Here is a 21,952-nt window from a genome sequence, read left to right on the forward strand (position 1 = left end):
AGTATGGAACCTAAAGAGATAGCAGCATCAAAGTCAATCTCTCAGCAACCTGTGCCTGCAAAAACGAACCATATTTCAGAAGTGGGTGATCAATCTAGAAAGGGGAAGAAAGCTACCATAGCAAAACGCAAGGCTAAACACATTTGTCATGCCTTTATGTACAACAATCGTATTAAATTACGCAAGAATGCATGCGTGGTGAAGGATGACGCGGGTCCATCGGATGAGATAGTACATGTGACCGCTGTCTGGACCTCCAACTGTCCCGAACCTGCTCCCCCATAAAGATGCCTTGCCACTCTTGCAGGGAAGGATGGCGAATGAGGGTGTACGGTGCCATCCAAATGGCACTGTTAATGGCGGGCAGTCCGCTGAACAAGGATGTTGCTCATCTTGTAAAGGAGCCTGCCCTCTTTATGGGTGCGCTGGTGTACTGCCAGCTAAAGTGCAGACTCAAAGCACGATCCCGGATATACGGTCTACTAGCACTAACAGTTGCATCAGCGAAGGTTAGCAGACAACGGCGGGCTAGTTATGGCTCTGCAATTACAGCCGGGTCACCTGTTCCTAACCTGCCACCTTTAAATAGATCTGCAGTTTTGTGTATACTGCACACTGTAGTCTCACTTGGAGTGATAACTATTGAGGATATCAGGATTGTGGATTAGACTGAACATATTGCTGAGTTTGTGACTAATGTTTGGTTCAAATCTGTAGCAACTCTGGATTATATCCTTCGTTGTGAGGAGGAACTCTATAGATTGGGCTCTATAGATCGATACCTGCTATTAAGCCTCGGGCTGCCCAGTTAGCGCTGACCTGTGATCAAGTCCCTTGTTCCACTGGTCCGAGCACAGGTTTGGATCTAACTCAAGGGAGGTGTGGGAATGCTAAAGATCAAGGTGATGTTGCTGTTGGCAGGTCTGTTGCTATTAAATTGGCGGCCATGGAGAGACTGGAAAATAAGACAGTGGGCAATTCTGTTGATCCTGGGGATGGATACTGGCAGTGAATGCCAGTCGCCTTCAAGCAGCATTTCACATTGGTGTGTCGATGATGTCAATATAATGTACTCGTGGAACACAAGGTGGTTCACACATTTATTTAGTGCAGATGGCTTGGTTGCCAAAGTTGATTTAATTGTGGTCATTGCTCTTTAGGAAACCAGGTTGGCTGACATTGTACACTTTGACGGCCGGAGCACAGTTCAGCAGTTACCGATTAAAGCTAAAAGAGGGAGGCCGTAGGGTGGACTATTAATCTCTGTTAAGATGCCCTGGGTAGCGCAGACCTTAAAAGATATCCGCACTTACTGTCCAGGCAGTTACATTATCCAATCAACAAGTGTGTTATCATAATATTAAATATTTATGACCCCCCCCGACCCCAACTTGGTAGCAACGCTTGAAAATATAAAAACAGTCATTCAAATGCTTCACAATTCTACCCAACAGTATCCTGTATGGATAGTAGGGGATTTGAATGCCAAAATTGGGGAATCCTCCTTCGGTCCAAATATAGGGAAGCTGTCAAAATCTGCTGTGACCACGGCCGTCTATACTAATTGATAAGGGAAACCCTGGGCAAAACCTATGGATGAGTACAGGTTTGTTTGAATGGATGCTGTTCCATTGATGCCAAAATGGCCATTACCCCAGTGTATGGGAGGCCTGCCACGACAATTGATTATGCCTTTACAAATGCTATGGGTCTCCCATTCATTCTAGATATGGCAATTGTGCCCCAAGATGAGTGATCCTTTTCCCCTATGTGTTTTCCTCAACCTGCCTGCGGCTCATAGTGTACCGATTGTCTATGATCAAAATGGACACATTTATCTTAATGAAGCAGAAAATCTGATACACTGGCATAGAAAGAACCACAATGTAGCAAATTGTGCAATTGCAAAAATAATCCCCGACTTCATTATGCAATGCGAGTATAGCAGAAAAATAATAAAGGTGAAATACCACCTAGGTTTGCTAACATGATGGCTACCATAGGCAATCACACGTTCTCCATTAGATCCTATAAATCATCCCTTGAAAGATCTAGTAAGCTAATAAATAATAGACAATATGGTGATAAGAAAAATCACGGGGGCCAAAAAGAAGCTGCGAAAAGCAATAGCGCCAGCGATATATCCTGCACTCGGGAGTAGAGACGAGTGCGACTATTGCTTACATCAAATCCATTAAAAGCACTTACCACTGAAGATGGCTGAAAGACCATAAAAAAAAAATATAAAGATGGCAGAAGATAGCTAAACACGCATTTTACACAAGAACAGCGATATAGGAGGTCATTCGAGGTACACAAAAAAAAAGGAAAGAAAAAGGGTGTTGACCAACTGGATATCTGAGCCATCAACTGTATATCTGAAAATCAGTGGACCAACCATATTAAGTCCTCGTTGGGATCTAAAGATGTAATGATGTTGCAACGATATTCCTCCCGGCCGATACCTGGGTATCAGGTGCGTCTGGTCTTGATATCGTAATGATAATTGAGCACCTGAATAATTCACAAGCAGCTGGCCCTGGTGGCGTTTGCAATCATTTGCTGAAACTGTCACCTGACATATGGGCTCATGCCATCCATATTCTATTCCAAGAAAGTGGCCTTACATGGCATATGAGTGATCTCCTGACAGTCTATAAATAAGGGTGCTTGGGACAATCCAGCCATTTACCGAATGCTGGCAATGCTAGACATACAGTCAACATTTTTTGGGAGGGTCTTGTTGGCAGAGTTGTCTCAAATAATTTTCTACAACCCAATCAAACGGGTTTCAGGGCTAAATCCAACACAATGCATAATCTATTGATTTTAACATCAGCTGCAGAATATGCTTGGAAGAGAAAGGAGAGTTTAATGTATATTGCGCATACATAGATTTTTGCACTGCCTTTGACGTCATCCTTCAGAATAGGCTATGCAAGAAGAGAAGTACATGGAACATCAGATTGGGCCTCATGTAGTTCTATAGACACCATGGTTCGTATTCGATTGGATGCAAAAGGGAAACTTTCTGCACCTATCTCTACTTGCCATGGAGTGAAACAAGTTGCATTGTTGCGGCGACCCTTATTATTAACTTATACTTAGACATGCAACTGCACTTCATGAACCTGGCTACGTGTCCAGTGAAAGTTGGATCGGCATCTGTTGGGTGGCTTGCATATGCAGACGACCCGTTATTGGGCCAAACTCCTAGAGGTTTGCAGAACATGCCAAATGCATGGGAAGATTACATAAAATGCCTTGCAATGCAACAGTTGAATTTCTATATCTAGAATTTGACCTTAGATGTATTGTGTCTGAATATATACACAGAATAGTAATGCGCTTTGAAAACCTGAAGGCTATCGACAATAACACCATCATTGTATCGTATATACAAGCATATCTAAGGATTGACCACTAAGACTATGGGAATATTTGGTTAAATCATATCCATATGCAACAAGTGGTTTTGAGTAAGACCCTCAATGTAGCCAACACCTTCCGTTCAAAGGCAGGCTGAAAAAGAAACTGGCTGTGTACAGTCAGGAGTCATCTTGCTGAGTTGGCCACGAAGAACCATAGTGGCCGATATTGCCAATGTAGGATCTCGCACACATCTTTGTACATTATGGCTTATCCCAATCCACAGATTTTTAGATGTTATCCTATGTTGAAGTTTAATCACTGAAGTTATTGAGATAAAAAGGAGCATGAATGGGAATGAGTCGTTCGGAAAGAATGTGTCGCTTATGCGGGTACTCCAAGCTGGATTCCTTAGAACACCTTTTTGTAAATTGTGATAGCCCAATCTTGATTCGCACTAGCTTTTAAAAATAGTTTAATAATCCGTTTGACCCTAGCAACGTATCATTGATATGTTATGTTACTTGGCATTTATATAGCGCTCTATATATCATTGGTATGACCTCAAAGCGCTGGTAGGTTGAACGCCCTCGAGAACCGTAGTTCTGGTCAATAGAGAGAGATAGTGTCGTAGGGTGTATGGGTGCACCCGATATGTGTTCAGCTGATGTAATTGCCGGATGGTAGCTGCATCCTAGCATTAGGTGTGGTGCTGGAGATATCAGTTGGATGTGTGCAGTCTGGTGGGTGGACACCCAGACTGGGCTCTGGCTGTGTTAGGCCTGAAGGAGGCATATGTGAGCAGCTGGGCCAGAATGTGCTCAGTTAACTGAGTTTTATTATGGTGATGAGGGGTTTGTGGGGTCGTATTCGTATGTGAACAGCTAGGCTGAATTAATCAGGGGTATAGCTGTGTTCTAGTTGAATGATGGTGTATAATAGAGAGTAATTATGTGATATGATGGTTATCTTTAAAGCGCCCAAGACCAGGCACGTGAACAGGATGGCAGGGAACAGAAAACTTATTCAAAGCGACGACATTCATTTTCTCTTTATGGGAAAATATAAAAAAAATTGACATTTAAATTGTTCATCGTAAGATGAATTTGAATATCCTTTAGAATGTGGCTGCAAATATATGTATTGGATAGACTAATCATGATTAGCTAGTGTTTTGGATATTTAATTGGATTTGTGTATTGTTTATGTACGTAATGTGTTGTATATACAAAGCCGTAAGGCTAAAAGTATATTAAATAAATTCAGTTTCCACCATGGGGCTATTCATTGAATTCATAAACGCTACTACCAGTGCTCCAGTTAAGATTTGGACGCGGGAGTATTTTACGCCCTATTTTTTTAGAGATGAAAGTAAAAGGTTTTTTTTGGGCATTAAAAATGGAAGTCCAATTCTTAATGGGATTAATCTATAAGCGAGTACAAATCGTTTTGAACTTGAAAACACAAATGTTTGTGATAATTATTTTTTCTTTGCACCTAGTTATTCATGCACATTAAAAGTTATGTTTTCTGTTATTACTGCCTGATCTGAAGTCGTTTCTTTCTGTGGTACTATGTGGACTACTGGTGCAAAAATATAAATGTCGGAGAAAGTGGAGCAAAAAAGTACCAAGTGTTTGTTTCCCACATTTTGATGGGAGTATTTTTACTACCCATTTTTATTTTTTTGGGAGTATTTGCCTATTTTTAAAGGAGTAAAAATGGCTGATACACCCCTTATCTGTAGGACTACCGAGGGTTGTTGCCTTTGCTAACTCATTGCTGCGGTTGGTGGTAGTCCCAGGAGCGACCTTGTGGCGGAGAGTGCCATCCTTGATTTATAAAAGGTGTTCAAAAGGGTACAAGTGGTGCACACAAAGAGGGGTGGAAGAAACCAAGCCATTACAGAAGCTCAGGTGAACAAATGAAACACCTGAAAAGCCAACACCGTCGAGCACCTGAGGCAAACTAACATCCCAGTTAGAGAAGAGAAACCGGATGAATCTAGCACTAAAAGGCCTGGACACAAAGGACAGTGTATATGGTGAACAGAACACCAAGCTCGGCAAGATTTTTAAAAAAGGGTAGAGAAATCGAATCAGCAACAGGCGGAATGGAGGCAAAGGTCCAAACATCCATAATAGATTACTAAATAGAAAGAACATTTCTAAAAAGGATATGAAGCTAGTGGGAAGGTACAAAGGCGGAAACGCTGCCAGAATATAAGCAAGCTGCAGAGCAGGCTGAGAATTGAAGTCCATGTTTCCAACTTCTAATGATGATGATATGAAAGGAGACCCATTGCAAAGTTCAAAATCCCAAAACCTCGTGAAAAAAGATCGAAAAGGTCACAGAATGCAATGGAAGTTAAGTCAAATTTCAGAATCAGTATTGAAAGGGGAAACGAAAGGAATTTTATTACACCTTGGGAGTGGACAGCTCATGAATAAGTGCTTGTCTCAGGCCAGGTATAAGATTTTGGAGGTTCAAATCCAACGGCAGGGCCTGCTCAGCTCTTTGTGCTAATTATCATTAACACAATCATGTAACTGGGCAAGAAGACCGATTTTTTCCCCCACGTAGAAACTGGAATAATGTATTTAAGAAGACCACAGGATATTTATTGCAAAGCTCCCAAACTGTAATGATAAAAAAGAGTGACACGAATGATTCCCAAGTTCCCAGCTACTATTAATATTGAGACTGAAAAGGAATCTCAGAGTTTAAATACTGCCTGCTGGGTGTTGAAGTCCAAAATCCCAGCCACAATGAACATAGATTTTGGGTGATGCATCAAGCAAAAGAATGTGGCAAAACAGGGTACTATTAGAGTTCCAACCAACCTGATCCTAGCTAACCTTAATAAATCCGTGCATCTTACATCTCATTCATACACTGCAACATAACATAAATCGGGCATCAAATCGTGAGCTCTCAGAGCGTGGCCTGGAGAGCCACCGATGTGGTTGTCTCAGTAATGGCCTCTGTGTGAAGCCCACGTTTAAACTTAGCTAAGTGTGGATTTCCGGCACTACGCAAGTAAATAATGCCACCTGCAGAGATCAGGTGGTCTTGGCCACTCGCTGGGTGAATCTGAGCCTTCACCGCGGTCTCCTTCACTCTGACCGCAACCGTTAAAGCTGCGCCCGCTCTCTGCGAGAACCCATGATGGTGGGCGGACCTTCGGGAGACTGGAGCTAAAGCACTCCAGTAGCAGAACACAGATCTCCTGAGCCACTTCACCGCGGACCAGACTACCCTATTAGCAACTTGGTGCTAATGCTTGCAGCCCTCAATGCTTGGGTGACTGCCACGCCACCGGACTGCCAGCGACGCTAACCCGGTGGGGACCAATCCCTCCCCCCCCCTCCTTCTCTTGCCCTTGCGGCCCCACGGCACAGATTATCTCCTGCCTGGTGGGGGTGTGGGGCAGGCCCGGCCGCCGCGGCCCGTCCACAGCAACGCAGAGTCCAACTCGGGAAGCGCTCCTCCACAGTGCAGGGTGCCCTGCCTTTCTCTCTTCCAGCAACAAGGACGGCGGGGGCGGTTGGCCCCCTCTCCCCGCGGAGCCAAGGAACAGATAGAAGATCTGCCGCTCGGGACGAGGGGGTAAGACCGCCCTCACAAAACCTAATCTCCATATGCTAGAAATTCATGGAAGCCTCAGAACGATCATACGGCCCCATAAAAAGAAATCAGTGCTGAAAAACTACTCCCACTCCTCCTACCAGCTTTTACCACTAGTGCCTTCAACCCAAACACGCTAGTTGAGACATTCAACAAAACCATGTCCAAAGCCTTGGATACGATTGCCCCTATCAAACTACGTAAAAGTAAACAAGAATCGCACCTCAACACATAGTTTATCCCCCCACCCCCATCTTAAAGAACTACGAATCCAAAAACGCAAACTAAGCGATCTGGGAGGCATACACCTTCAGTTGAGAATAAAACTGTACTTGCCAATTTTGCAAATAAATACAAGAAAGAAATAATCCAAACCAAAAAAAATACACATTCAACGAGAGAATTAATAAAGCTAACTCGAATTCCAAAGAACTTTTCTCCATCCTCCGGGAAATGGAAAACCTGAATACCCCCACAGACAACGTCCCTAAAGACAAACAATGGTGTACGCAGTGCTCCAGATAAGATTTTGAGGTGGGAGTATTTTACTCCCTATTTTTAAAACTTTGAGTGTAAATGTGATTTCAAGAGAGTAAAAATGGCTTTTCTCCTTTGCAAGAGAGTGAAATGTATGTGACATCCAACCAACATATGGAAATCATTGCTATGTGGCAGCCTTCTGCATTGTGACAGAATACACCTTTCCTTATTTCTCTAATGTTTGGCCATTTGATCTCTCCTGTATATATTTAAATGTTGAAAGCGTTCTGGCTTCTGCCAAATAACCTGACCTTTGCACTGCCTTCTACTCTCAACTTGTGTGTAAATGTACACAGGAAAATAATAAAGCGGTCGTATTTACAAGATTTTCATGCGTAAAAACGCCTAGTATGCACCTTATCTGGAGGCCTTGGTGTACGAACATTCAAAATGCCCTAGCAAATAAAATAACCCTACAAACCAAAATCGCTAAGAAAAAAAGCTTCCTTGAGTTCCACAGGAACACATACCCTGACAGGTACACCTAGATCAGATACACTCATCAACCGCAAACCTTTCAGGTTTACCAACATATCCATACTGGAAACTGAAAAGGTCATATCTTCTCTGAAACCATCAAATTGCCAAGGCGACAGTTGCCCGGCACAAGTTATCAAGGACGCAGCTAGAGACTTAGCACCCTTTATCGCTGAGCTAATTAACGCCTCCTTTAGAACCAGCACTGTACCCACCAACCTCAAAGAATCCTGGGTACTGCCTCTCCTCAAAAAACAGACCGTTGACCCAGCTATCCCCACTAATTATAGGCCCATTACCACAGTCCCATTCCTCCTGAAAATTATAGACAGAGTAGCCTACCTCCAGATCCAAAACTACCTGGATAAAAACCAACTACTAGGATCACGCCAATCTGGGTTCAGGCCACAACACAGTACTGAAACGGCCCTAATCGACCCCAAGACACAAATCGCCGAGTTGAAGGATAAAGGTAATACAGCCGTGCTCCCCTTCCTTGACTTATCGGCGGCCTTCGACCTGGTGGACCATGCAGTGTTATGCAAGCATCTGCCGCCTATTTTTCAAGCAAAGCTATAGCCTGGGTACAATCCTTCCTTACCAACCGTATGATGAGTGTTCTTCCCTGTAGCTTCAGCGGACCCAATACAAATCACCTGTGGTGTCCCACAAGGTTCATGTGTCTCCCCTACAATATACAATATCTTCACTAAGCCACTTTGACAAACTTGACAGATTGGGGGTAACCTATACTAACTACGTGGATGACACGCAGATCCTCATACCACCATCTGGCAACTTTGTCGAAGACACTGCGCTAGTAAACAAGATCTACCTCCTCATTCAGGCATGGATGGCCTCCCACGGCCTCTGCCTGAATGACGACAAAACAGACTTACTGATCCTGGGTTCCGACTAACCTCAAAACATTTAGCCCTAGCTATACTGCCTTTAACATTGATGGCAACATAATTAAGGTGGTAACAGAGGTAAAAACATTAGGTTTTTACCTTGACTCCACTTTATCTCTTAAGAAACAAGTTAAAATCCTTGGCTTCATCCACAGCCTACACCTGCAAATTAAATCAGGGCCTGTAGACCCTATCTTTCCAAAACCAACTGTATCACTCTAGCCAACGCTTTAGTAATGTCTAAGCTGGACTACTGTAATGCCCTATATGCAGGTGCCAATAAAACTGTCATAAACAAATTGCAAATACTGCAGAATAATGCTCTTAGAGCAGCCATGGACATACCCCGCAGAGTGCATATATCTAATATCAGGAAAGACCATCACTGGCTAAAAATTAGTGACATAATCCTCCTCAAGACGCCATCTCTCACTCACAAAGGACTGAACAACACTGCAACCCCATATATCTCGGCCAGACTGACCAGAAAATCCTCCAGTTACCATACTAGAGCGTCTAACCATCTCGCACTAGAAATCCCCAGATTCAAACTAACTAAAGCAGGTGGAGCACGCTTCCCTGTTAGAGATGCCCTGCCTGGAACGCTCTCCGTACTGCATTGAGAGTTGATCAACCCTATTCCAGATTTAGATGCAACGTGAAAAGCTGGCTCTGGACAAAGGACGCCCACTAAACTGATCCCTGCACCAGGCCCTGCATTATGTCATGGATCCACTATGTTACTCATGAAACTTGTACTATAGACTTTCATACCATTTCCTGTGTGTTGTGAAGTGCCCACATTTCTTATCTGTAAATACTGTAATAACTTGTAATGTATCCACTATATGTACCACTGTATGCAACCAAGCTTAAGTATTCTTGTTACCGCTGTGCCCGGCTACCCGAGGGTTGGGAGCGCATTATCAAATAAACTAAACTAAACTATAAGTGCTCACATATACGGATCAACGCCGCACACACGATGGGAGCCCTTTGAATGCTCTGTACCCCCCCCCCACACAAGCACGTCCCAACAAACTCTGCATTCTAACATGGGGGGGCAAATTGGAGGATTGAACCTAAATGCCTCCATAGAACCTTATCCCATACACCAGAAAGACGCAGCAACAGATTCCCCCCCCCCATGAATGCTCACAGACAACTTAATGCCGCACACATGGCGAACGCCCGTGAAAGTGACCCCCGCGCCCCAGCACGCCCCAATAAATTCTACAAACTAACTTGGGAAATCAGAGAATCAAGCCCAGCTGCCTCTCCCCCCCACCCCTCTCTCACCTATCAATTTGTGGAGGTGACCTGCAAGTCTTACTGAAACAACTCTTTGCTCTTGGAATAGAGGTGGGGCGTTGACCCATCGACGTAGACCCATCTCTACCCAGTGAGACAAGTATACCTCCTACCTACAAATACTTTGGGGCGGAGGGGGGGGGCACGTAACACTCAAGGGGGCATTTTTCAGGACCCTGGGCTATTAGAGCATAATAGCACTGACTCGCCTCCCCAAATTAGTAAAGTTCTCTACACCCATCATCCACCACACCTTGCAAAGGGACCATCAAGGAGCTTCTGAAACCCGCCAAAGATGTCAAAACATATCAAAACCTCCAAAAGTGCGGATCTCTCTACGATGCTGCTCCCACCAGATAAAGGAAAGAAGCCTGAATCCTCCATACCTGTTCCACCAACATCCCCAGAAAACACCAACCAGCTAGCAACCAAAAATGACATCCAGGCCTTTATGTCTGACATGAAGTCAGAATTTCGATCCTGCATGGCAGAACTTACAACCAAACTGGAACAAACTGACCAAAGAGTTCTGGAGGTCTAACAGAGAGAAGGGAACATGCAACACTACTTGTGGAAATTCAACAAAAATCTAAGCCCTAACAAAAAGGAACTTTTGGAATATAAAACAGGAGGACCTAGAAAATAGGGCCCGACGGAACAACCTATGCATACGCTGGGAGCCCTCCTCAGTCCCAGATCGAAACATAACGGAATATGTGGGGGACCTGTTCCAATCTCTTCTTCCACATCTTGAAAAATCCCAACTCGTATTGGACCGCACCCACAGATTACGCCCTCAACGGAGAGTGGACAAAGACTCCACCCCCCAGATGTTATCACCAGGTCCACTTTTTCACGACCAAAAGGAGCAATTATGGCGGTAAGCTGAACATGCGACGAGCTGTCGTTTCAGGAGTCCCCCCTGCAGATCTTTCAAGACCTAGCCCTCGCAACGATACAGAAACGGAGAACTTGAAAACGGAGAGCCCTGAGGCTGTTGACGCTCTTTTTCCGTGATGAACATGCCAAGTATCGGTGGCTATTCCCAACTGCAGTTCAATTCACCTACAAAAAGGGGTCCCCCGAACAATTGGGCACTTAAGAGGGACGCCAAAATGATCCTGCATTCTACCTCGCCCGAACACGAAGAGGGGCCCTCCCCCAGCTCCCCTGGTGGTGCCGCAGACAAGCTCTCCTCGAAGCCGAGACGAGTGGCCTGGAAGAAGGTCCAGAAGGGCTGGAGATTCAAATGATGCATTGGCAGGGCAGAGTGGTGAAGCCAGACTGGTGGTCCCCGATGGTGGGCTTACAGATTCTGCAACAAAACAGAACACACAATGGCTCATTTTTCAGAGCGGGCTTCACTAGGTCGATGCCTGACTCCAAGGTGAATGACACCTGTAAACCCTTGGAGTGGTACAATGGCAACTCTGTTACAGTATGTTGGGGGCGCCGTCGACCAAAAATGTTCAGTACCCTTTCTGTTTGTTGTTGTAGCTTCAAGTTTGAAGCCCAAGTTAAAATTTCGGTTGCACCATGGAGCCAGGACAAAAAGAGGACATGAATGATGACTGATCCGCTCTTGGGACCCCCCCCCCTCCCACCCCACCGTGCCTACAGGACACAGGCACAGAGGAACCCCCATCACACCAGAAAGTGAACTTTATTTCATTGAACGCAAAAGGCCTGAACTCTCCCTCCAAATGGAAATCGATCCTGCAGCGCCTTCTAGACTGAGGGGTCGGTGGTCTTTCTGCAGGAGACACACTTGCTGCCAATTGACTATGTGCGTCTCCGCCACAGGCAATTCCCCCATCAATATATGGCTTCCAGCTGGGCTAAAGGGAGGGAGGGGGGGGATAGAGAATAGCGATTCTCTTGGCTAAAGGGACCCATTTTAGAGCTCTTGAAACACTATGGCAAACTCTACTCACTTGTTTTCAGTCTACGCCCCTAACGATGGACAGGAATCGTAAGCAGCGCTATGTGATAAATTGCTCTCGTTCGAAGGCCAGATAATCATCAGGGGAGAATTCAATGGGGACCCTGAACCCCCAACCCCCTCCCCCCACCATCACATCCGCCATCCCCCAGGGACTTAAAATTGCTATCGTCTTCGCACACTGGGGATAGGGGACACCTGGAGGGTCCTACACCAAGGTGTAAAGGACTTCTACTTTTCACACGTGCACCGGACGTGCTCACGGATAGACCTGCTAACTTCCCCACAGACTCACTTTTGTGGATGAATTAACAATAGACTTGACAGTAATCTCAGACCACGGCCCAGTCAAATTAACCTTGCGGGCACATAACCCAGATCCACTCCCTCGACCCTGCTGGAACCTACACGACCCACTCCTCAATTACATGCCTTTGAGGGACTCCATAGCCAAAACAATCAACTATTTACAGGAGAACACGGCCGAAGATACCTCACCAGCTAAAACCTGGGAACGCTATGAGGACAGTGGTTAGGGGAGAACAGATTGCCCATGGAGCGGCGTACCATAAGCAGAAGGTCTGCATGAAACTGGAGGAGGAGATCCGAAACGCGAAGCCTGCCACAAACAAAAAGGATGTACGCCCAAAACCTATCCAGCACTGCAAATAGCTCAGAAAAAACTGAAGGCTCATTACGCACCCGAGACAGCACACCCGCTGGCCAAAACTAAACAAAGTTACTATGCCAAAAACAACATGGCAAATAAACTTATATTAGACAAGTTAGCTAAGGCAAGAAGAGGGAATATCATCGTAGGCCTGCAGGACTCACAGGGCCATATTCATTACGAGGAACACGCAAAACTTCAGCTAGCCGTCACCCACCTATCCGAAACCATGACAGCATTGCCTCGCGACCAAGCGGCTGAAGCAGACTACCTTCGAGATGCCACTCTTCCGCAGCTCGTGAAAGCAGAAAAGGAAGAACTGGATGCTCCCATTACAGGTGAGGAAGTAGAAGAGGCCAGCACATTCCTGAAACCTAGGGCCCCGGGCCCAGATGGCTTTACAACCAGGTTGTACAAACTGTTTGCCCACAATTAACTGCCCCGCTGACGGCTCCCTTTAATTCCTTTGGTACCTCGGGCTCGGTCACCCCCTCCATGCAGGAATCAATAACTGTACTGCTGCTTAAACCTGGTCAAGACCTGAGGGAGAACTGTTCATACAGACCCATGTCTTTGCTGAATATCGACGCCAACATTGATTCAAACATACTAGCTAACCGCCTTACGAGGATCCCCCCTAAATTAATCGATGCAGACCAGGCGGGATTTATACGGAATAGATCAACTGGGGACACTATTCGAAGGGCCCTCAATCTAATAGACATAGCGACCCAAGACTCCCATAAATTAGCCCTGCTGGCCTTGGATGTCTTGAAGGCCTTTGACAAGGTGGACTGCTCTTTCCTAAAAACTCACATTAGAAGCCTTCCACTGGTCCCAGCTTCATGGTCATAGCCAACTACCACGCCCCCAAAACCTTGCTCCGGGTTAACCATAATCTATTGGGCCCCATTCCGCTGTCCTGTCCTGTGGCACCAAACAAGGTTGCCCCCTGTGCTCGCTCCTATTAGCTCTGGTAATGGATCCATTCGACCAACAAATTCGAAAAAACCTGAATATCAAAGGACTGTCGATAGGCGCCTCGCAACATAAAGTCTTGCTTTACGCAGACTATGTGCTACTGTCCTTAACGGAAATCCGTCCCCCTGTCACCTTCCCTTAAAGAACTAAATAGATTTGGGGAGGCTGCAGGGTTTGCTATTAATTTTGGGAAGTCAGCGGCTCTGGGGATAGGACTGAATTCTGGCGAATTAGAGAGCCTCAGATTCCTGTGCCCGATTCAATGGAACCGCAAATCAATACCTTACCTCGGGGTCCAACTTCCGTCCCGTCCAAAAGATGTATTCGCACTGAACTTCCATCCTCTCTTTAAAGAGCTAGAACAAGACCTCGATCAATGGTATTCGCAAGAAATCTCTCTTATTGGGCGAATTACAGCATGTACGATAAACCTTCTCCCATGGTTCCTATATGCCTGTGCCTCCTCTCCTGCAAATGCAGAGGAAAGTACTTAGATTCATACGCAGGGGTAAGAAAGCAAGGATATCTCAAAGAGTTATGGTGGAGAACTCTCGCTTGGGTGGTCTGGGGGTCCCCAACCTTCGAAAATACCATATGGCAGCTCAACTGGCGCACTTCCGAGCATGCTGCTTACCGGATAGCCCCCCCCCCCCGAAATGGGTCCAACTAGAGCAGTCACGACTCCCACTCCCTCTTGTGCCCTCTCCCACATGTCCCACCTCTGTCTCGAAGGTCATGGATGAAGATCCTGGCCTCCACCAAATCTACCCTGGGTATTTGGGACGGGGCACTGAGGTCCAAGAGGATTCCACGGGGCCTATTTCCTCATACACAGGTCTTTCATAACCCAGCCTTCTCCCCAGAGCTCCACCCAGCTAATTTTAAGAACTGGGTGGCGGGAGGGCTGGAATCTTTGGGGCAGTTGTTTGAAAACGGCCAACCTTGCACCTTTGAGTAATGTAAACTGTCTTTCCAATTCCGGTCTGACAAAAAGCCACACGAAACCCGACCCCTCTTGAACTTACCCTGCAGGAACTACCGACGAGGGGCAGGATCTCCAAGCTTTACAAACTTTTATATGATGACCTCCTCTCCTCCAGAGCCACATATATACAGTGGGAAACTGACCTCGGCCATCCATTAGACGACCAGATCTGGGTGGACATATGGACTAGAGCCCACTCATCCTCCTTTTGCATTACCAACCGTGAATGCACCTACAAAATGCTCCTTCGTTGGTACTACTCTCCAACACGCCTTCATCATTCAACCGAGCCCTCAGGCCCCTATGTTGGCCTAACTGGACAACCTGGATCCTACTTCCGCACTGCAATGCACTATACAAGCAACCAAAATCACGCTTTATACATTTGTTGCATATTTGATACAGATATGGGGAAATGCCAGTATTTACTGGGTTAGACTGGCTGAGTCGATTGCGTGGGAGTAGTTCAGATTCTAAAGAATTCTGACACTGTGGAAACACAAAGCAGGAAGCAGAAATTGAAAGGTGTGGGGACGGCAGAGGAGCCCAGTACAGGCACAAATACCTGAACACGTAAAGTGGCTGCAAATAAAAGAATGCAGGACACGCCCTGCAAGCAACTCCATAAAAAGTACATTGGTAGGGTTTTATTGCTGAAATGGCACTTATTAAATCCGTAATGGATTTAAAAATACCAAATCAAAGGATTTATAGTATTGCAAGGACTGCCTATAAATTCTACACTCAAAGACAAGATATGAGGCCAATTTGGATAGGTAGCTCTCAGTAAAACCCTTACTTAGCATTGATATCCCTCGAGTTAAAGAACTCTTGGTAACCTACCTCTCTGGTTGCACATTTCGCAGTAAGGCCTTCAACAGCCAACCTACTGTATGATTTGGTTAGAAAGCTCCCCTGCGCTCAACAGCTTCAGAGACACTTTTAAACACTGGAGCCATCAATCGTCGCACAGATTGCAATACTTGGCCAGATGGCAGAAGCAGGGGTGGGCTTAAGTAACTGGTGATGGGAGGGGCCATTTAAGAAAGTGGGTGGGGCAAACTTAAGAGGCTTTAGCCCCCAACACCCCATCGGTTCTACCCCAATGGTTGTCTGGCGTGGGGCCCGAGTATCAAATGGTAGCAGCACAGCATTTAACCAAAGTGTGCGCACACGCATATGCACACGTACATCCCATTCAATCCACTTGCTCATTTTCATGCGCACAAATCCCCCATAAATCATACACTCATTCTCACATACATTACATATACACTCCTTGCACACATGCATACATAAATGAGCTAACATGCAACACCCTTTACCACTGCTAGTTTCAGAAAAGGCTTCCTTCGCCTCTCTGCCTAACAAAAAGCAAGTGTGCACATCAAACCCTTCCCGGATGCGAAAGAACACATAACGTTGTTATATGTTCGCTCGCATCATTGGGGAAGTGGGAGATGTGTGCATTTGAATTTTTGTTAGGTAGAGAGGCGAGGGGAACCTTTCTTGAAACGAGTAGCTTTAACATTTTGCTGCGTTTGTGCATGAACACAGTAACACTTTAAAGCTGCCAGTTTCAGGAAAGGCTTTTCTGTCCTCTCTAACAAAACACTATGGGGCTGATTCATGGATGTATTTACCCTGAAAAACGGCGTTTTGTGCGCCATTCTGCCCGCAAATACCCATTTGTTAAACAGGGATTTGCGGGCAGAATGGAGCACAAATCGCCGTTTTTTCGGCGCAATTAATTCCATGAATCAGCCTCTATGCGTCGAAGTCCCGTCCCTCTGTCCCTCAGCACACATTTGGAGGGGCAGTGCGGAAGCCCTTTAGCTCAATGGCGCTGCGAACCTGGGCATAAGTAATTCAGGTTACAAAACGCACAGCAAGTGCATTTCTCAGGTAAACCCCCCCCCCCTACCTTCTAAACGGAAACGGGTTTATTAGCATCAGCCTAGTTCTATGAAATTCTATGCAAATAGGACAAGCATACTTGTCCTTACCACTTAAGGGGTTCAACTTTTCTTGGCATCAAACCCAGCAATCACGAGTTACTTCGTTTCCATTGACGGGAGAGACGGGGAGAATTCCAGCCACACATGCAACAGTGCCTGCGGCTCAAACCCGCCAGCTGCCTTGTTCCCACGTGATTTCCTGCCAGCTCTGAGGCGAGGAACGGAAACATGCACATTTGCTCGCGTTGCTCATTACCGCATCCTGTTGTATCATCAATGCATCGGCGAGTCCAGCTGTATTTTAGAGAAAGAATAGTGGAGGCCTAACAGAGGAAGCAAACAGACTAATTCACCTTCATTCTTATTGTTATGATCTTCCTACACTTCGTGAAAAACTAACGCTTGGAGGTCCAATCGGTCATATGTACGGCGCACACTTAATAACCATGCCCTATGTATATGGCTCAAGTTGCCACATGCACGAAACTTTGAATCAAGGTTTTCAGTAAAGTACACTTAGTCTTTTCAGTGTGATAATTACAAAGACCACGTCCAATAATAAAAGCAAGTAAGGGTGAAGGCTCCAGATCTTACCCTCTTTATCACAGTACTTTTCCAGAGAATAGTACAAACTCACTACTACTCAATCCCAACCTTTAAAAGATGTCGTCCATCGAATACCCAGAGCATCTTTAGTACGGTGCAGCTGGCCAGTGGCAACGTATTTATAAACTAGTTGAAAACGGTGTGCTTACATAGGCGCAAGTGGGCGGGACATATAATGACTTCCTATATAAAACAGGGCGCACATACACACCCTTAGCATTTAACATGAAGAGCAGCTTTTTGGATGCTGGAAAACATTATCGTACAAAATGCATTGGAAAACACGGCACTGGAGCTTTGAAAATGTATTTCTTTCTTTAAATTGCACATATTTTTAAGTGAGTACAGCATAGCTCGAGACAGTGCGTCACGGAAGTCAGTCATGTGTAGCGAAGTCCGAGTCAGGTGGAAATATATATTTTTGATATGGCAGGTGTGGAGCCGGCTCACAACGCATGTCATTATGTTTAAGTGCTCGACGCGTTGTCTGTGTTTTAGCAGCATGGACTGCGTTTAATCTTGCCGTTTGGGGTTCATCTGGCACTTGCAGAGTAGTATTGCAGGCAATAGTTTTTTTTTTTGACTGATTTTAGGTTCCCTCTCTTTGTTGGGGTGGGTTCCGTTTGATTTAAGATAAAAAAATAATAATAAAATGCAGAAGCCTCCGTGTGGTCTCGTAAAAAAATATACACATCTTTATAAATCTTGTGCTTGAATTCTTACGCTTCACATCTTCCTTTCTAAATCTTGAACTCCAATAGTCCTTCATCCATATCCCTCTGGAATTTTATATGATCATCCGTCCCCCTTTCCACATCTGTAATTAATTTCCTTCTTACTTTGTGGTAAGCCTCATCAAGCCACATTTAGCATAGCTACTGGGCACCAATGTATTCCTTTAGTGGTCTGCGCCACAACTTAAGTGCATTTTTGTTTGGCCATTTTCTTCTCCCGACTATATCCAACTAAAATGTACTGCAAATCGCAGCAAGTGGCTCGAGTGTGGAATCCTGGCAAGAAAAATAAAATAGTTACAGCATTACGTCCCTAAAGCCAGTAAACATAGGTATACAAAAAAAAAATCAAAAAAAATAAATCAAAAAAACTGGGAGGAGCTGTGCAATTATTTAGTGCCTTTGGATGGGGAAGGGGAGAGCCCCAAAAGGAATACAAGCAAACATTTAGGGACGTGCCAGGGTAGTTAAAAAAGGTAAGTTATAGGAAACATAAATATACCTCGAACTGGAGCACACCTGCAGAACTCCCCGACACTGACTGGGTCCGCAGTTCCCCCCTCACCAATTAGTATCCAATCCCCCTGTACACTGTAAATTGTATTATATGCACTTGTTCCATGCACCCACTCTTCCCATGCAGACTTGTATCGTTCAGAAAATAAAGGGCTCTGAATGACTCGTTTTTTCCCCCCTTGTTCCTTCCCTCCTTGAGCGCTTTGTAACACTTGCTTTGTGTATAGGCGCTTTACAAATAAACAATACCATGCCATGCCATAACTGGAGATGGGGAGCAATAGAATTGTAGGAACACTGTGCTTAGTAGTTGAAATGTTGCGTTTTCTGCTGCGCCTAGAACTGGTCTCCCAGGGAAGTGCCCCACTATCCCAGTTGGTTGATAGATAACTCGGTTTGAGACCAACCATGTAAACGCTGAACACTCGAGGAATTCTCTTTTAGGTATTTGCAATTAATCCTCGTTTAATCATGCTTAAGGAATCCTGTATTCAGGTTCAAAAAAACCTTTGATTGTGATCTACCTTACATGTCAGCCTGTTTACAATGTCAGAGTCTGCCCTGGTATCAAGTGCAAGTGACTAGGACAGACTCGGATGATGTGAACAGGCTATACTCCAGCCTGGTTGTGGATTATCCACCAGAATTGTACCTTGGGGCCTCCCTCGTCCACCTCAGAGGGAGACAGGAGCACCACACCTCAAGGCCTGGATGGTGACCTGCAAGGTAAAAACACGTGTTGGAAAAATCACAATAAAAGGCTTTTTGAAACAGAAAACAGGATTCCTTGAGCACGACTAAAAAAAGGATTAATTGCAAATGACTAAAAGAGAATTCCTCAAGTGTTCATAGAGTACATGGTTGGTCTCTCACCGAATTATCCATCTTCCTGCGTAGTGTCTGCATCATTATCAATGTGCCTTCCATAGTAGTAATGCTACCAGTACAGGGAATGGCCTGGAACAAGAGGAAGCGGTGCTCCAGTAAAAAATGTCCCAGAGACCAAAGGGCCAGCACATGACCCTTCCAGGTCCTGCTGCCTCAACGAGCGCACCGCTTTCAAACGACTTGGCACAGAGCACTGCCAAGTCTTCTGAAAACAGTCTGCTCGTTACATTGCACGCTGTAACCTGTTTTTTCACAAAGGTTTCACAGGACTCAGCACTGCAGGCAGAAAATTCCAAAGCCTTACTTACAGTGCTGCAGCTGTCCAAACTAGTATAGATGTCCTGCAATGTACAGACATCTCTTTAATAGGGTGAATATTGTGAGCAATCACAACAGAAGAGTCCATTATTCACTTAAACAGGCTTCTTACTGAAGCGCTATAGGACACGTTTAACTTTTAAAATTGTGGACATTATAATGATCCCATAATTTCCTTTGCTTTTATGCAAATCGCGACGATTTAGTTCTACACATAGATACTGTGTTGTGCAACTTAGCTGGGGGCCATGCCCCTTGGCCACGCCCCTCCAAAGAGGTGACAGTCCCCCACCCCCAAAATACATTTTGTCTATTTCCAGCACTGAATGCTGCATGGTCTTGGCATTGAATCTAAGCAGTGAACTACCTGCAGACTGCTCCACATAGACCCAGTTCGGGACTTAGGAAAACAGGGTATTCACAAATGGATCTATATTTCCAGCCCTTCAACCACTGTCACCCACTTATCCATTTATTCAGCCGCCCATATACAACTACTCGTCCTTTCAACTATAGACACATTTACCCACCCACACAACTATATTCACCCACTCATCCATCCAATAATTTGCGCTCACTTACCATAATACATATTTATCCAGCTATCCATCCACATTTACTCAGTACGCAGCATCCACACAGACATTCAACCACCCACCAACAGAACCATACTCATCCATCCAGCAAAACCACCATGTTTACACAGCTCAAACTTAAAAGACGTATTGGTGTTGCCAATGTTTAAGAGTGGTTTGTGCGAGAGAGAGCGAGAGAACAGTATAAACCAAACTGATGAAAGACTCGCGCTTACCGAGTCAGCACTCAAACGTCCACTTACCAGGCCTGTAATCTTTGCAACAAGTGAAACCATAGATATCCCTTTCTAAATGAAATACGTTTTTTCTTTACAATACATGTTTCCGATTGGATAACTAAATACAGACCTATACTGACAGTGCATGTACAATTACAGTACAGCCAGAAATGCCCGTTGTACACATGAACAGAACCAATCCTTAAGCAGTTGTGGATATATGAGGACGACTAGTGAAAGCTTTGGTAAGGAGGCTAGTTTTACAGTTCAATGCAGATCACAATTATGTTTTTAAAATAAACGCAATGGACCAGCTCAATATTTTGAATAGTCAAAATATAAAACTCAAATGAAACGTAAAAGGTAAAACCCGGGTCATACGCCAAAGAGGTGTCATTCATCATCCATTCACGATTCTGCCAGGACAAATGGCATTGCTATAGTTTCACTGCAAACATGCAGAGGGCTCCACGTCACATGAGCTTCAACTATCCAGCACTGAGTCTTCATAGACATTAATGCACTCTGAAATGTTAAGTCTTTAATTTTATAAATACATTTAAAAAACGAAATCCCATGTGCCTCCGTCCTCAAATAGTATAATCGTACAGCAGAGGAATAACTTGGAAGATAGATAAGGCACTCTGTATCAGTAAGCTTTACAGCAATAAAGCGCGCACTATCACTACAGAGAAAGGATCCACCCACCCCTAAAATCCTCCTCTCCAGTCCACTGAAATCAAACACACACAACAAAAACACTTGGACAAACGTAAATTACGGTTAAAGTAACGCACCTGTTCTTATGTATTATTAGCCTGTGTGGCGCTGTAAACAACCGTTACCCGGTTGAACTTAATGAGCAACGGAGGCGCAGACGTCTCTATCCTGAGAAGATAGTTAGTGTGTAGTTCCCATCAGAGAAACGGACCTTACCATCGCTCCGCCTGCAGCTCATCACGTGCGTTGTACGTTACGTCGAGGCAAGGCACGTCTGTGGCCTGCGTAAATGCTTGAGCGTAGCTCTATATCCAATCATCACCTATTGAGAGTTGCTCGAGCGGGAAGCAGGAGTCGGACCGAGCATCGTGGCTGAGTGATGTACAACACTGCATGCGTTCATTCGACAGAGAAAAAATGGCGGATACCGACGGAAATGCTCAAGGTGAATTTTCGGTATACCATTGTACATATTGAGACAGGAGTCGTTACGTGAAGCAGATTGCGATGTGTATTCGCATACATTCAAACATTTAGATGCACCTGGGAGGGAGATTTCCACAGGGAAATCGGGAGAAGTATATT

The 21,952-nt window shown here is 45.0% G+C and overlaps 1 protein-coding gene across 3 annotated transcripts in view; it reads right to left on the reverse strand.

Moving 5' to 3' along the window:
- The window catches only part of MOB3A (MOB kinase activator 3A), a 269,915-nt gene extending 248,321 nt beyond the window's left edge, over nt 1–21,594 (reverse strand). For 2 of the 3 annotated variants that reach the window (XM_069649508.1, XM_069649509.1), the window contains exon 1: nt 21,445–21,594. The gene's annotated coding sequence lies outside the window, so the exon portion shown is untranslated. Of the gene's footprint in view, nt 1–16,819; nt 16,843–21,444 lie in introns of those variants that run through there. The other variant, XM_069649510.1, reaches the window with a different exon arrangement.
- Nucleotides 21,595–21,952: the final 358 nt, after the last annotated feature.

Source organism: Ambystoma mexicanum, chromosome 1p (assembly GCF_040938575.1).
Source record: "Ambystoma mexicanum isolate Mex_15411 chromosome 1p, UKY_AmexF1_1, whole genome shotgun sequence".
Classification (NCBI taxonomy): Eukaryota; Metazoa; Chordata; class Amphibia; order Caudata; family Ambystomatidae; genus Ambystoma; species Ambystoma mexicanum.